The sequence below is a fragment of the Xiphophorus maculatus genome, chromosome 11 (genome assembly GCF_002775205.1).
Source record: "Xiphophorus maculatus strain JP 163 A chromosome 11, X_maculatus-5.0-male, whole genome shotgun sequence".
NCBI lineage: Eukaryota > Metazoa > Chordata > Actinopteri > Cyprinodontiformes > Poeciliidae > Xiphophorus > Xiphophorus maculatus.
The window spans coordinates 1,325,048-1,341,923 of NC_036453.1; positions in this window are offsets into that span (position 1 = coordinate 1,325,048).

Consider the following 16,876-nt stretch of genomic DNA (forward strand, 5'->3'; position numbering starts at 1 on the left):
CTCAGTCCTTCATGGAATTTTTCCAACAACAAATTTGATGAATTTTATCTCATCTATTCATATTCTGAACCTGCTAAATCCCAGTCACACAGGGGTTAGGCCTGTCCCAGCTGCCAATCTTGGTTGAAGGAGTAAACTGTAGACAGTTGAGCAGTTCATCAGAGGCCTTACACACAAATGAGACAAATGCATAAACAACAACATAGAAATGGTAACTTAACATGTATCTTTTAGGCTGTGGAAGGAAGCCTGAGTAAACGGAGAAACGTCCAGATGGAGGATAAAGTTCAAGTAAAACCTTGATCTAGGAACTTTTGTGACAACAGTGCTAACCAGCTGGACTGCCCTGCATCTCGTCAGCCTCTAACATTCAGCCATCATTAACTTAATATAGTCATAGTGAATACTGTTTACCTCAAATTCTTTCACATCACATCACTTTGCTCCCCCGGCACCGTGGACAGTCTGCATACTTTTTAAGAAGCTTGTCGCAAGTTAATGTGAGTAAATATTTTATGCAGGTTGGATTCTCAGTTTGATTACCCAGCTTGCCCCTTTAACCTGGCCTGGAAGCACAAGCAGGATGAACTCAGCCCTCCCTTTTGCTACTCATTTGATGCACTCACCCATGCAGTCTCCCTCCTTTGCTCTCTCTCACCCTGTCGCTCTCCGCTCTGCCCATTAACTTCAATTAATGTGATGGTTCATCAGTGGCTGAGAGCTCTGTCACAGGGCTGTAACCCACTACTTATATAATTACTCTTAATGGGAAAAAATATGATAAACAAATTCAATTATCCCTGACCTATTTCCAATGGTTTCGACACGGGTTTATAATTCATGTCATCTCTGAAGTATGAATATGAAGAGATCTAATTACCTTGGTGTCATGTTATGGATGGACAGGGTAGGTAAATATACTCCATATTCATGTTGATGAACTGCTGTGCATTGTAAAGGCCAGAGAGGGAGTGAGCGGTACTGAAGATGAACACCCTCTGTTGTGTCCTCAGTGGCCATCAATTCTTCACTGAGAGCGGCCTTCATCCTCCTGTATTGATGAGTGTGTGCTGGTGCTGTAGACTCCTCCAGCGACCACACAAACGATGAAGACAGATGGACAAAGATTTAATTAAATCTGCACCTGACTACATGAAGATGGAAGGAGGTAATTGAAGATGAATGCCTGCTTTGGCTGCTAATCCAACCTTTTGTTTGTATCTTGTTTGCATATGAACTTTACTGAAAATTGAGGGAGACTTGCTTTTATAAAGTCCTGGTGCTTTATCCTGAAGTGAACACAGCCTACTTAATAAAGAACTGGCATTATTGTGGTTCACCTGAACTACAGTATCAGTATGTTGATATGATATGATATGAACCTCCATATGAAGAGGAAATATGCATTCATTCTTTTTCCCTTTCTTTGTTCTTGTATTTTTTCAATCCTGTTTTTAGTCATAAAGAGCTGGAGCTAATCTCCAGTGGTCAACTGGCAGCTGCTGACCTTTTTAAGGAAAATGGAAAAATTCTCAGTGATTATCCTTTAATGTAATGATGTTGGATTTTTTGTGTAGCAGAGGTAAAATGTTAAATGGTCCTAGAAATGTGTTACAAAGTAAAGTCATAGAAGTGTGTCAGGCATCTTTAAGTATTGTGAGGAACCATTCCCATCCAGATTGGTTAAAGTGCATCTATCAACATCAAGTTTGAAGTCTTAGTCCGGACTTTGACTGGACCATTCTAACTCATCACAATACTCTACTTGTTCTCTCTTGTGTTTTTGGTCTGCTGGTCATTTTACCCTGGCAGCCACGTCTTGGTAGGTTTGCAGTTGTATCACTAGATATTTTCAGATGACAGATGAATAGAGCTCTGTGAGAAGTTCAATGATTGAGTTGTTTGGCTTTTGAAGAACATCTGCATTTACTGTATACTCTGATCATGTCACTCACAGCTGGACTTTAATAAGTTAGTCGACATCTGAAAGTAGCATGAGTAAAGGGGTCTCAATAGAAAGTTGTGCCACGCTTTTTAGATTTTTATTTAAAAGGAATAAATATCCTTTTAAAGGAAACAATGTATCCTTCCCATTTCCATAGAATACCTTGAGGTATGTGGTTGTAACACAGCGATGAGGAGTGTTAGGGCTAATGATTTGGGTCTGTTTTGCATTCTTTGAGCTGAGTGGGAGTTTCTCTGTAAACCAAAGCATTCCAGAGTCTAGAGTCATTTGTGCACAGGTTCCTCAACAGGACGATTATCTCTGTAAATAAAAAACAGAATGCTGAAAAAGAAACAAATCAGTAAACTTTAACATCCCAGTCAAAATCTAATGGAAATATTTTGTTGGGCACATAAAGCTTCACCAATAACAGTGTTAAGAGTTTTACAGCATAAAGGTCGTGGTTAACTACCTTCTAAATGTACAATTTGATGTGTTTTTGCCTCAGTGATTAGAAAGGATGAAAATAGGCTCATATATTTCATCCAGGTATCTACATTTCTGTGAGTCAGTGTGTTTGTATAGTGATTTAATTCTAACCTACCTGTAGGAGCGCCTGGACAGAAAGATTACTGGTTTAAGCTACACTAACTTATTAAGTCTTTAATTTTTTACAAAAAGAAAGGAAGAATAACTGTTGTTGTGTCATTGACAGAGTGGACTAAAACCTTAAGCACTAAAACCTTCTTCAATCTTTTTAAATCATTTGAAAGGTATTTTGTCTGTACTGGTTTCTTGTAACTAACTTGTTTTAACCATATTGTTGTCAGGACATTATTATAAAAGTTATCTATGATACCAAGGAGTTTTTGTCCTGGTTAAATAAAGGTTGAAGAAGAAGAATTTTGCTCACTATGTGGGAATGGCTTATTTTGAAGTACAAGAAATGTAATTATTTGAAATCACTGTAAGAAAAAATTAATACATTTGTAGCTTTTCTTCAGTTCACAGCTGATTTCTAGAATCTTATTGGGCCTTAAAAGAGGAAAATTTTACTGTATTTCTAGAAATATCAACTGCAACCCACCAGCTCTTGTTCAAAATCTAAAATACTAATCCAGTACTGATTCAACTGAACTGTTTTGTTCTACACTGAAAAATGACTGTTTTTAAAATTTATGAATCTTTAATTTGATATGCCAAAACTAATGTTTCTTTTGTTTGGTTGTGTTTTTACTTACAGTTCAATTTAAATAGCAAAAAAAAAAGACACAAAATATAGAGAGATTGCTTAAGTTTGAGCAAAATGATTCCAGGTTCATACTGCTGTTAAAATATCGTTCAGTTCCAACAAACTCAGAATTGTGTATTTTATTGCTTCATGGCCTTTATGTGCCTTTACACCTCCACTGTGTACAGTTTCTGTCATGGCCACAATGGGAAGACAAAAAACCTTATTTATTTTAATAACGTGTGCCTGATTTCCAACAGTGAGATCTTATGAGAGTCAGAGCACACACAGAAGATCTAATGTTCAGCAATCATTCAGAGGCCTATGAAAACTGAGAGGAAAGATTTGTATGATTTTAAATCCACTTCACAAACGTTTCTTGGGGTGTCAGACCAAAACTGTCTGTTCAACTGAAAAAGGCAATAGAAACTGAAGAAGCTGAAGCTCATTGCATTAGTTCTATATTTGGAAGTGTGGAAGGTTATAAAATGCAACTCCAAGAAGATCTGGAGTTGCAGACCTTCTCCAGTGGGGAATAAAAAGTAGTATATTTAAATACTGTATTAAAAACACAGTGTAGAACAAGTTTAATCTATTTGAAAATATTTAATGAAAAGGACATTTGTGCAGAAATAACTATCTTGTTGGCTCAAATAAGGATCTCTCGTGGATGTGGACTCATGTCTTTGGAAAAGCGTGGGCTCCCTCTGTTGGCCAGCAGCTGGCCTCTGCTCCTCTGCTGATGAAGGAAATGTGGGGCCAATGTAACTGACACTGGTGATAAATGGAGGCTCAGGAGTGTTAAGGCCACTGTACCAAGAAATGGAAAGAAAAAAAAAACAAAAACATACACACACATTTTTAGAGTTGGAGAAATTCATTTGATTTACCCTCCACTGAGAGCCAGTGACTTCTTTTCCAAGGCCATAGATGACTACTTCAGTAGTAAACCCTTATGTGACCACTTTTATTTCTCAGTTCTTACTCTGGTCTCACAATCAGCCCTCTCTGGTTGTCTGTCTGAGTGTGTGTGAGAGCCTGTTTCTTCCTCCATCTCCGTACACGCTTGTGTCTCGAAGAGTTCACTGACTCTGAGGGATCGATGAAGGGAAGAGATTCAGAGCCAATTATTTTCAGCTTAATGATCCCATGGGTGCAGGCCTGAGCAACAACAAAACGCCTTCAAGAGACATCAATTCTGTACAAGCCAGCTTCTCCATTCCTGCACCGCCACAGCGTGGACAATAACTCCCAGCTCTCTGAACCAGATTGAAGCATGGGCTGCAACACACAAGCAGACAGATGCACACACATGCAGTAAAAGCACCTGGGAACTGTTTGGTGGGGAGGGTCAGTTCTCTGTATGAGTAGGTTTCTGTACTCTGCCTGTTTGTCATCAAGCTGCTTTCCTGTCAGGAACAGAAGAAATGACTCCAGTTAAACGATAACTCTGTCTGTTGGTGTTTAAACCCCAGTCACTAGTCTCTTTTTCTGCATGTTTGTTTCTTTTTACACATAGAAACAAATTATTTAAGGTGTTTTTCCACTGGCAATTCGCTCACCAACTGGTTAATGTGCGGTTCGGTTTTATCCCAGGTAGTGAGCTTCTCCATTACTCGATCATTTCCTGGATAATGTGGGCGGGGCGTGAGCGTGCAGCAGCTGTGATCAGATCTCCTCTGATGTTTTCAGTGACACTCAGCAATGAGGAACCTCCAGGTTCTGGTTCTGATGGGCAGATATTTAATTTTGTCTTAAAGAAATTTACTGCTGGCCCAAACACAGTGATAAAGGCTCAGATCAGGTGATTATTTTTGCTATACATAAAAATATAATAATTACATTCTGGTACTTTATTATTTTTTTAATGTGCAACCTTTTGGACTTGGGTAATGCTGTCAGAAGATGTACACCAATAGCCACACATACAACTTTTTTTGTTTTCTTTTTAATACAAAGGAAAAGTAAAATTCACACCTCAAGCTAATATTATGTAGTTTCTGTGTTTCAGCACTAAACTGCAGTTCCTTCAGAAAGCTGACCACAGCTTCACCATTCCTCTTCTTTATTTCTGTCTGTTCTTCAGAGAGACCAGTTGCTAGTAGCACTGCTAATCCACGGTCATTCTGGGGTTTTGGAATTTATTTTACGCATGTGTTCCTGGCGCTGAACTCTATTGAACTTATAATTAATCTTTTCTACTAAGTAGCTCTCTTATAGCAGAGGCATGTCTACAGCTAAACTATAATGTTGTTTTGGAGTTTGCAATGACGTAAATCATGAGACAACCAATGAATGCAGTCAGTCCTGCCCTGCTCAGTCCTGCTAGTTCTATCCACACTGGATCTGCCAATGGGAAATAGGTGTTCTGTTTAGTCAGAACACCGGACCAAACTGGCTAGAGACAGTCTAGTGAGATAATTGAATTTTTTGGGGGTGAGAGAGTTGTGTTTTTTTTGTTTGTTTGTTTTGTTTTTTTTGCTAAATGTTTTAGTTGACGTTATGAAGAAACCACTCCATTCGAGTTTTGGGGGTTTAAAATTGTAAACTTTGTCTTTGAATTATGTCAATAAAAGCAATGGTAACACTTTATTTGACTGGTTGTGAATAAAACTGTAATGACACCGTCAAAAACATGACATAACACCTGTCATGAATATGAGTAAGTCTTCATGAATATTTATGACTGTTGTCATAAAGTGTCATTCTGCAATTCATGACACTTTTAATACAAAGTTGACATTATTCAAAATGTCTTTGTTATGACAACTTGACATTAACCAAGAAATCATGAACAGACATAAATTTGTTATAAAAGTATTACTGATTAAACTTTAAAAAATTATGTAGCTTTATGTTGTTTATGACGGTGTTATGACAGTCTTATTTACAACCCGTCAAATGAAATGTTACCAAAACAATCAACCAACCTGAACGCGTTGCTCATGAACTCTAACTCTTGTCGTCTAATCAATAAATGTCACATTATTGTGAAAACCTGTTTTTTGGTGCACCTCATAAGAATACTCATGAACAAATATTGTTTCAGCCAACTCAGAGAAAATATCTCAAAATAACTTGGGTAAATAAATATACATAAAAAAGTTCTTACCAAATGTGTAGCGTCTTGTAAAACAAGTAAGACGGCCTTTAGCTGTTCCAAAAACTTTCAAGCACACAGGTGTAATAAATTTAGTGTGACACCTTGATACAAAGTACTTGTGCAATAAGTCCGTCTGTGAAAATTTTCATTCCTAAATATGGCACAGTCAATAATTTGTGGTATTATAATGAAGTGGAAGTGATTGGGCAAGACAGCAAGTCATCCACAGAATGAAATGAAGAGCAGGGTCACAGATGCTGAGATGCATATTTTCCAGGCACTGGAACAATGTTCTGCTATACAATGCCTGCCATCCTTTCCGCTACCTCAACAAACACAAACTCATTTCTGGTTGCTCCACCTATATGCCGCTGACCATTGCAGTCCCCAATAATGGGTAGAAAAGCCCAAGGGTTATACTGGTTTGTATGTTGGGATGACTCCACTGCTCTTCTCTCTAGCTACAAGGAAAATGGTGACCGTTGTTTTTCTTCTCTCTTTACGCCCATGACCAATCAGTGAACAGCAGCACAGCTTATGTCACATACAGTACTTGCAATCAACCAACCCTATTGATCAGGGACCTAAAAAGCAGAAACCAGACTGGAAAAAATTGTGATGGGAACACTCAGCAAGCACCCTGGGTAGAGTAGAAAAGGGACAATAAAGTTCAAAGGTCTACAACTTTCTGCAGCTTCAGCAACAACAGAGCTCCAAACTTCATGTGGCCTTCAGATTAGCACAGAGACAATGTGGAGAGGGAACTTCACAGAATGGACAAATGGGTGTTGTGTTCTTTGGAGTGTGGAAATTGGCAGGTCTGGTTTTGACAATTGCCAGGAGGACAGTACTTGATTGAATGTATTGTTTTAAGTGTAATTTTGGTACAGCACAGATTAATGAGCAGGGCTATGTTAGATGTGTTGTGCTTGGTTTCTCAGTTCCCATTAAAGGAACTCTTAATGCTTCAGCAAAACAAATGCTGTGGGAGCAGTCTCGGGATGGCCCCTTCGTGTCCAAAATAACTGAGCACCAACTCCATGAAAACATGGAGGAACAGGTCTGGGGAGGAGGAGCTTGATGGTACACTTTTGGAATTAATTAGAGCAGGGACTGTGCCAGGCCTGCTCACCCAACATCAGTGCCTGACCTCACGATTGTGCTTCCGAAAGAACCTAAATAAAATGTTTTCATAAAATCTAAATACACTTTTCTTTTTTTCAAAATTGATGAACCTCATTAAGGGTTGACAATCTTGTTTCCTGTGGCTGATGTAGTTGGATGATCAGAGAGGTTTGATTTAAAAAGATGTATAAGCTGCAAATATCTGAATATATATGAGTATAAGAAAAAAAAACATACCTTATATAACAGCCGTGCCGCTTCCTTCCACATTGTACATCTGAATCATTGAAACTGTTGAAAGTATGCTGGAAATTGCAGTTTTCACATTTTAAGTTGATAAAAATTAACATTTTAATGGTGAAACATAGTCAACAATAAATTCTAACCTGTCATTTTTTTAATACAACAGACAGATGTAGATTGGTAGCATCAAAAACTCAACGGTATCTTTGTTGAATCTCACAAACTTCCTATTCAGAACTGTTTTATTTGTGCTTTACCTCCTGCACTGGAAAATGCAGCCGTGTCCTCTGATAATTATCTTAAAAAATTGATGAGGTGAAGGTCCTGCTGAGCTTGGAACCACCTTCTTTCCCAGGCAGCAGAGCAGTGGGATGCCAGGTTGTTTAAAGCACTCCCAATGGGCATCTGTGAGTGAGGCGCCGCCAGCATTACTGTCCCCCAACAGCTTAGTCCTCATCAACTATTTAGATACGTTCTCAACGCTCCTGGGGAAGCTAATGCTTAGCTGCTGGTGATCAGAGGGAGAAGAAAGACTCGTCAAACTAATGGCCACAGAATATCAAAATTCTATTCTTTGCACAGCCAAAATTTAACCAGGTTAGAACCCGCACTGTGGAGGCCAGGTTCGTTTCCTTTGCAGGGGGAATGATGCAAAACATCAAGGATTTCTGCTCTTAAGTTCAAACCCACCCTCTACTCTTGTTCCTTTGCTATTTCTCACATAAGTGAATCCCCAGAGGCTGAGCTACCGTGTCCCTCTCTCATCCAACAGCCAGTGGCCCTGGACTGCATACATACCTCTCCGTCTTTCTGCGCTCACCCAGGCTCTCACACTCTTCCTCACCCTCACCACCAAACCGGCTCCTCCTCCTCAGTCACTTCCATCTCGGTTGCATCCCCACTCTCCCACAAGCAACTCCATGAGGGGTCGCATGATGAATGAGCAGAAAGTCAGCAGGACTGTGTGCGTGTGGGGGGGGGGGGGGGGGGGGGGGGGGGGGGTGCATGCGTGTGTGTGAGTGCAGGGAAAGTCTGCACACACACACGTAGGCCTGCTTGTGTGTGTGTGTTGGTCAGAGAGTGATGACCACAACTGCCAGAGTGATCACAGTGGGATTCATTACGGCGACAGACAAGGCCGCCTCTAAAACTCCAAGTGTGTGTGTTCATGTGTGTGTGTGTTTGGGCTTGTATCGGAGCATGTGTGTGCATGTCTTGACAGGCCCTCCACTAAAATGGCGTCTGAGGATTACCCTGACTGGGATGGAATAAACAGTGCTTTGTGTGTATGCGTGTGGGTGTGTGTGTTGGGGGGTGGGAGGGTTTGATAAATTATTTACATCAGTGAGAAAGCAGCGTCGACACTGTTTATGCCCGCACCTGCTCTTCTCAGTGCTTAAAAGATGATTTATGTGTTATGGTCACATCGGATTTCAGCAACTATTGGTCTGCTGTCTTTTGGGACATAAAGCGGTGGTTACAAAGTGCCGCAGGCTCGTTTGGGAGGCAGCAGCGAGAGAAGAGTAGCATCATATAACTGGACCAGGCAAACTCCTGTCCAGAGGGCTGTTACAGCAGTTTGTTTGCTCTTACACTCAAATGAGTTATGGACACACTAAGGGAGGGAAGGCTGGCAATGGCTGCCATGAATCTTGTGTTGTGAGGATAAGTTCCCTCGACTTAAAGTCTCTGCTAACAGTAAAGAGAAAATTCCAATGAAAACAACAATGAAGAAGCCCCAAAATTTTCTCTTCATTTAGACAGTTTTTATGAGGTTAACACAACAAAATAAATGTAATTTTATTTTCAGCATGAGTTAACCACAATAACTACGTTCTGAAACCCCAGTTGTTTGAAAAAATGGGAAAAGCAAAAAGATGGTAAATAAAGTGAATATTTCTGCATTTCCATTACAAATGCATGCAAAACTTTGTCGATATTTGGTGAATGTCAACAAAACCGATTAAATCAGAAACACAATTAAAATTACACATGACATCTATAGTTGTCAATAGATGACAACTATTTCCTGTCATCTTCTTCTTCTTCGTTTCCTCCAGTGGCAACAGCGGTTGTTGATTGTGTGACTTGTGTGATGAGAAAAAAGCATTTCCATTGCAGTTTTGTTAGATAAACCAATTTTGATAAGGGCTTAAAAAAAAAAAAAACACTTCATCCTAATACCAAAACCTTTTATAGACAAAAGGGATTTTTTTTTCAAAATTACCATGTTTCCATTGAGCAATTTTTTCCTCAAAATGTCAAACTGCACTAATATATGTAATATAATATAATATAATATATGGAAACGCAGCTGCCGATCTGTTCATGGTTCCATTTAATCTTTCCATTAGAACTCTGTCTCAAAACAACATGAAGATGGACAGATTCTAATATTTGATTGGCTGTCTTATTTATTTTCTGTCAAAAATCTGTGACGTTCACTGACGGGAAAAAAAATAAATTATGTCAGAGTTTATTTTGATAAATGCAAGTTCATTAAAAAACAATGTTGCGTGTCGGTAGGTGAGAGGTGGAACATTGATGGAGGTCGCCTTCATCACCTTTTTTGCCATTCCAGACAAAGCCCAAGCTACACGTCACTCAGGATTCGGATTTGAATCATGATCCAAACAAGATTACTGGTAAACTTTTGGAAAAAACTGTCTGAGTTAGACTCAGAAATACCTAAAAAACAAAAACAGAGAACTCACATGGGAGCAAAGCAAGTTAGATTAGAAGCTTTTCAGTCACTTAGATAATGTCTGTCATACATTTGTTCTTTCTCTTTTGCTTTCCCAATGAAGCTACATGAACTCTGTAAGAAACCCAGATCACTCTGCATCTTGAAATAATCTGCCCCCAAAGTTGCACCAACACTGCTTTGCCGTCATGTGCAGAACGTGAGTTCCAACTTCTCTGGAGTGTCTTAGCTCCAGATTGCATCACTTTCACTTTCTCCATAGTATCTGCCAACATGTCCCAGATATTAGTCTCCTGCTACAGACAGGGGTGTCACAGCCAGATTTACATACAGCCCAAACAACACAGACACCCAGCGGTACCTCATTGCTACACACCAGCTCAATATTTCATAGCCATATGAAATATGCCTGAATGTGTGCATGGCATCTGCCATCTTTGGGGCTTTGTAGTCCCCAGGAGGGCCGTTTGATGTGTAATTGGGAAGTGTGCTGAATTAATCAGCAGTTTATGCGCTTTTTAATTGAAATAACAGTTTTCGAAAACATGGATAACACAGAGAACAGCATCATAGATTGTTTCCATATTGTCTTTTGCCTATTATCAGCTTTCATTTTTGTGCTCAGTAATAGCCCTTCGAGATTCAAGAATGAAATAAGTGTTAAAATCAGAAAGTGTTTTTACAGAGAGGAAATTCTTCACTGTGATGTGAACATGAAATAACGGCTGAATGCTCCTCGGAGAATTCCCCTGATGCAGATTGCGTTGCCTTGTGTTGTCTTGTTTTGAAAACAATTTTTTATTCCTTCCTTTTTTCTCTTCTAAAAGCTAATTGACAAAGTCTACCTTATAGTGTTGCATAGCGGTATCTCAGGTGAGCCTGTAGCTGATCTCCCACACACTGACATGTAGCCTTTGACAGTTTACCTTCTTCTCATTTGGAGGGGCTGCAGATAAGACTTACCAAATATTCTACCAGGATTTTTTTTTTCTTTCTTTCTATACCACTTCGGCAATTTTACATCTCTATTTGCAACACATGCAGAATAGATTTGTGCAATCTGTAAATGGAGATTAAATCAAAGCTCAGAGAATAAAAGTAATAAAAACAGGAAGTTTAGTTTAGAAATTAAAGGAGGTGATTGATGCAAGGATATTCCACAGTCCGATGGATTTCTATTTCTGTTATCTGTAACATAGAAACACAAACAAAATGTTAACTTACACATCAGTCTAAGCTTTGTTTCAAATTTAGACTATTTTAAAAGAGAATGAATAACTAAAGATACATTTGAGCATGATTTGCAGGGCTTAAAATACAACTAAATATAAACTATTAGAACACTGAAATTAAAAAAATACATAGGTACAGGAGGAAAAAAGTAAACAAAAAAAAATTCTGCCGCTACATACAGCTGATATGCATTCTTCAAAAAATGTGAAAATAACACACCTCCAATGGGTCAGGGTCAGGTCAGGGTCAGAGGTCCTCTGGCTCCTTTCAGTATTGAGGTGACTCAACTCTGAACATCCCATGATTTGCTGAGATCTTCACTTTGATTCTAAGGGGGAGCCCAGCTACTCTACACAGGAAGTTGCTTCACCTGTTTGTACCCAGGATTTCAGTTTTTCAATGTTAACTCTCATGACCATAGATAAGGTCATGAGAGTTACTGCAACACCTGAAGTACTGCAGATAAACCCTGATCCACATGTCCATCTGCCACTTCATCCTACCACCACTCATCAATAAGACACAGAGATAGTTAACCTCCTCCACTTGAAGTACAGACTGAACCCCGACCCCGGGGGAGCAGTCCACCTTTTCCAAACAGAACCACAGCCCCTTTGTATACCTTTCTCTTGTTTAGGGTTATCATTATGATCCATAAAATCTTCTCACTAAAAAACAGAGTCAAACCAACCAAATCCAAATGAAGGACTTAAAGAGTAAAATTATGTGATATAAAATAATTTAAATCTCAATATGTACTTCAATAAATGTGAAGGTTATGTATCTATTACCTCAGATAAAATGGTGTAACCCAGTGCTTACAGTGATGACAGCTGGAACACAAGAATCATGCAGACACAGCATGTCCCTCCACATTTTCTTCAGTTCATTTGATTAGACTTTGCATCTTTCTTTTTAAGTTTTAGCTGTTCAGACTTTAAAGATTCACTTCTGAAACTTTCTTTAGAAATCATTGAAATGTTTCACTCTCTTGGCTCACTCTGACCAAAGTCCACTGCAGGTCAGATATTGATATTCCACATTACCGCACTTCAGGAAAACTAAACTATCCCTGCAGTTCTGATTCTGATTACTTGTGCTTTGCAGCATTTCAGCTTAATTTCATTTCCTATAGCATATTATTATTGCATGGACTGCAATCCACATCTAGAGTCAATTGTACTCAGAAGCTGGAGAAAAGAAGCAGACAGTATTCATATGCTGTCAATACAGCACAGAGAGGATTCCTTTCACCTGCCTGAGATGTTGCTATATTTATAGCGATTGCACCGACCATTAGACAAAAGCATGGAAGTGTCTCTCTTCATCCCCATGACAGCAGCCATAGCAGAGATAATAAATTGTTACAGTAGAGATCAATGTCTCTTGGAAGTGGGGAGGGAAGAAGGGAGCGAGTCTCATTGTTCCTGCTCTCTGTTTGCTGCTCTTCAAGAAAGATCCCCAGCTGCCAGCATGACTAATGGCAACCATTCTAGAGTGGCCGTTTGGTACTCAACATCAACGTGGACTGGGAGTCGGGGCCGTCAGGTCTCTCCCCGGCGCCCTCCACGCACGGTCCCAAGGGTCCTGTGCTCTGCCTAGATGGAAAGGAGGTGCTATAAATCAGCCCGTCTGGGGGTTGCTCTGCTTTACCATCCATCTTCGGCTCTGGTCCCTGATGGTGAAGATGGGGCAAAAGGGGTTGGGAGTCAGAGGGTAGAAACAGTCCACATACCTGGGGAGAGGCAGGATGAGATGCAGGGAGGTTGGGCAGAGGTCTACCTCTGGTTTCACCCAGGGGTCAGAGGATGCCACCACAGTGAGGAACCACTACAAAGGCCACACCACAAGCACTCAGACTGTTTTCTTCTGTTTTTCCTTTTTTTAAACTATTAAAGGGACAGCAACATGTAAAATCATCTTTTTTGAGCTTTACATCATGTTATGTTATTCCCGCTTCCAAAACATACCTGGAGTGTGGCTTTGATTCTTGTATGCCTGTTTGAGAAATTGTTCAACCCCTATGGCAACCATTCAGCTGAGCAAAACACCTGAGTGGAACTAGTTCCTTCACCTTGGATCTGGAGTTTTCAAGCTTCCACCTCACAGAGCTTATTCCTCGACTCAGCTCAGACTTGCTAATCAGTAATTAGCAAACAGCTGGTGGAAATGTGCATCAGCTGAGCTACTTCTCATTGCAACACTGGTTAAAACTTTGTTGAAGGAATGTTGAATGTTGTGATGACCTCCTGAGGTCGGAGCTTCAGGAAGAGCTAGATTTTTTAAAAAAACAGCGGCTCAATTTCAAGGCGTTAATTACAAAGTCAAATTTCTTTTAGTTAATATTTGATATATACAGCATTTTTATAACAACTGATGTCAACATAGTTATTTGTTTATGGTTCAAAATGTTATTATGTAACTTGAAGACACATAAGATTGCCGCTTTCAGATCAGCAAGCAACTTTTATATTAGACAAAATTCAACTGAGTAAACGAAAAAAAAGCAGTTTTTAAATTAACCAATTCAGCCTTGTGTTAAAACAAAAACACAAGAGAGTACCGATTGCTTATTAGCAACACATTACCCCACCACATTTAACAGCAAAATCCTCCTAAATTGTTGAATTAAAGAAGAAGGGACCAAAATTAATCCATAGAAATGTAAAAGACTCCTTGTTAGTTTTGGTGTCAGTAGTTGCCACTGTAACAGTGTTTAGGTTTAAGTTGTAGAATCCCACTTGCCTTATATGGATCAGTGCAATGGGGAAATAGCGCCCCCTCTTAGTGTGGCTGGTTAAATGTTGCTGGCTCCTGAACTCAGTGCCAGTCTGTGAAAGCTGCACCAGAGGTGAGTTGCTTTTTTCAGCACACAGTAGAAACGTGTTAGCAACATAATAAAACATCATTTTTATTAACTTAGACAGATGGTGTGAAATTTAGTATTTACTAGATGTGTGCCTAAGCACCAAATTTTGTACTTTTAGTTTAGTTAATATTATCAAACACTTCATATGCTAAGTTAAAGGCTAACTTAATGCTGTGTTGTAGTGTGCTGAGTGAAGCTGAGCCGTTGCACTGATTCGAACCCCCGATGTGTTCTCCTTCAGGAAATAAACTGCCTCATCACCCAGAAACTTCTCGTCTTCATTAAAAAATCTACACAACGCAGAGTCGAGGGGTTACTTGGGCCAGCCTGGTACAGTGGAGTGAAGCAGAACCCGGTTACACCACCGTTGGTGGCAAAACCAGGTTTTACGTTTAGTACATGATTACTTTTTCACATTGGGCCAATTGGTTAGGTTTATAGATTTATACCAATTACATCTTGCATTTAGAAATTTGTCTGAAAACTGAAACTTTTAGAAACTTATCTCAAAAATACAGTAGATGCCAAAGATCCAGATTTTGGGTATTAAGATACTTTACATCTAACGTGCATAAACAAATGAGTTCAAATGTCCTCTAATTCAGAAAACATTACCTTTTGCCCCTTACCTTCATAATAATACATATTTTACACATCTAAATGAAATATGTCACAACTGTATGGCCACTGATGTAGCTTGTTCCTGAGGTCTGAGAGGGTGAGAGTTAAAGAGAAGAGCATGAACACATATCAAAGGGTGAGAAGAAGCCAAGAAATATTTTGACTCTATGAGTGGGAGCTGATGTGTGTGCGTGTGTTGGGTGGGGGTGGGGGGGTGCTTAAGTGTGTGTGTGTGTCTCTCTGTGCGGGGATCCATGTGTGTGTATGCATGTGTCTATGCCTGCGGCAGTAGCAAGGGTCGGGCAGAAAAGACTTTTTCTCCACATCTTCAAACAGCAGCACAGTTCTGTGCAGCAGGACCCTGCAGACGGTGGCAACGCCAGGGGCTGCCAGGGTGGCGGAGAGGAGTCACACTGCTTCAAAGAAACAAGACACAACTGCGGGGCAGAGCATCTGATCCAAGCACGCGCCTCCACCCTCCAACCAAGCATGGCAAGGAGGAGATGCAGTCGGTACGGCTGGTTTGGGAGGGGGTGACTTCTCTATTCACTGCTGCTTCACTTTCTCGTCGGAGCAAACAAGAGAGATATGAAGAGGTTACAATTACAGCCCGTCATGCAGCTTAAACACCCTGCTCCATCTCCCTCCGTCTCTCCTCCTGGGAGAGGAGAACCAGAAAATGGGCAGACAGCCACAGAACAAACTCAAGAGGAAATGTTTTTCTTAAAACTGTGATAAAATTGTTAAGACAGTCTAAAAAAGCATGACATGTTGACATGCTGTCAAGCCTGAGACTGTAAAGAAGTTATATTTGACGTGGTGACAGCTGTGGCAGTATTTTGAGCCAAGCTGGCTGCCGTAGAGATGTTGGACAACATCTCTACGGCACAGTGTTAGTAAACATAAAGTTTTTCCAATGAAATTTGCAACACTTTTTCTTCACAAATTAATCACAAAAAAGTTACAAGTTTGTGAGTGTTTGTGAGTGTGTGGGAGTGAACAGTGGTGTGTTTTTAAACTGCTTAGCAGTCTGGGAATTTTTGTATCAATACAATTCCAAGAAAATACAGGGTTAGTAATACCAATACTCTTTTTCTTCCAATGTCGTCATCATCCAATAACTTGATAATTGAATTTCAGTTAGTTGATAATAATTATGATAAAACATGGGAAAAAATTTGAAGGCAAGTCAAAGTGTTTTATTAAACTATTTTTATGAAACTATCAATGTAAAATAACACAACATAACAAAATTAAATGACATAATTTCATTTTAACCTTCTACTACACACTGTTTGGTATTAACTAAGTCTTTAACTGTAATCTGCATGTATTCTAAATAAGAATACTATTTTCCCCTCAACAGCAAACAGAGGAGCATTTTCATATTCAATGTTAAGATTGATAAGTCCAGCTCTAAGCAACAGTGTGGAGGAGTGTATTACAAAAGCCTATAAAAATGTCAGATACCTGTACACAAAATATATTATGAGAGATGTAACAGTAAGTTAATGTAGTTCTGTTCAGTAGATTTGTTGGCAATGTCCTGATTATTTGTTTTGTGTTATATAATAATTTAAAGTTTAATTAAAATATTGCTAATAATGTCTGCATTCCTAACAGAACAAATACATAAAACTAGGCAAGTTAAAGGCTTCTCATAAAACATTGAATCTAAAAGAATTTAACATAAAAAAAAAAAAAAAAACATTTTTACTTTCAAGCCAAGGAAAAAATCTGATGATAATAAAAGTCTCTCCTTTGGGAGCCATGTCACAAGAAAAAGAGCCAAACTTCATGTT